Source organism: Suricata suricatta, unplaced genomic scaffold (genome assembly GCF_006229205.1).
Source record: "Suricata suricatta isolate VVHF042 unplaced genomic scaffold, meerkat_22Aug2017_6uvM2_HiC HiC_scaffold_16186, whole genome shotgun sequence".
In the NCBI taxonomy this organism is placed as follows: Eukaryota; Metazoa; Chordata; class Mammalia; order Carnivora; family Herpestidae; genus Suricata; species Suricata suricatta.
The window spans coordinates 1-943 of NW_021860647.1; the positions used below are offsets into that span (position 1 = coordinate 1).

Sequence of the window (943 nt, forward strand, 5' to 3'; positions counted from 1 at the left end):
CTCAAGCTTATGAAGTGCTCTCTGATGCAAAGAAAAGGGAATTATATGACAAAGGAGGAGAACAAGCAATTAACGAAGGTGGCGCAGGTGGTGGTTTTGGCTCCCCCATGGACATCTTTGATACGTTTTTTGGAGGAGGAGGAAGGATGTAAAGAGAAACGAGAGGTAAAAATGTTGTGCATCAGCTCTCCGTAACCTTAGATTTATATAATGGTGCAACAAGAAAACTAGCTCTGCAAAACAATGTGATTTGCGACAAATGTGAAGGCTGAAGTGGAAAGAAAGAACCAGTAGAATGTCCCAATTGCCGAGGTACAGGAATGCAAGTCAGAATTCATCAGATAGGACCTGGAATGGTTCAGCAAATTCAATCTGTGTGCATGGAGTGCCAGGGTCATGGGGAATGGATGTAAAAGCTGCAATGGAAGGAAGATAGTTCACGGAAAGAAGATTCTAGAAGTTCGTATTGATAAAGATCCGAACTTGACAACCCGGAGACTGAGTCATGTGCTCCACTGACTGAGCCAGCCAGACACTCTAGGATGTGCCTTTTAAGCATGAAAGATGGCCAGAAGATAACATTCCATGGTGAAGGAGACCAAGAACCTGGACTGGAACCAGGAATTATGATCATTATTTTAGATCAGAAGGACCATGCTATTTTTACTCGGCGAGGAGAGGATCTTTTCATGTGTAAGGACACACAGCTGGCTGAAGCCCTGTGCGGCTTTCAAAAGCCAATATCTACTCTTGGCAACAGAACCATTGTCATCACCTCTCACGCAGGTCAGATCGTCAAGCATGGAGATAGCAAGTGTGTGCTGAATGAAGGCATGCCAATTTATCGAAGACCGGATGAAAAGGGTCGCCTAATCATTGAATTTAAGGTAAACTTTCCGGAGAATGGCTTTCTCTCTCCTGATAAACTCTCTTTGCTGGAAAA

The 943-nt window shown here is 43.9% G+C and overlaps 1 pseudogene; it reads left to right on the forward strand.

Moving 5' to 3' along the window:
• The first annotated feature begins 8 nt into the window (after positions 1 to 8).
• LOC115284702 lies at positions 9 to 938 on the forward strand (annotated as a pseudogene).
• Positions 939 to 943: the final 5 nt, after the last annotated feature.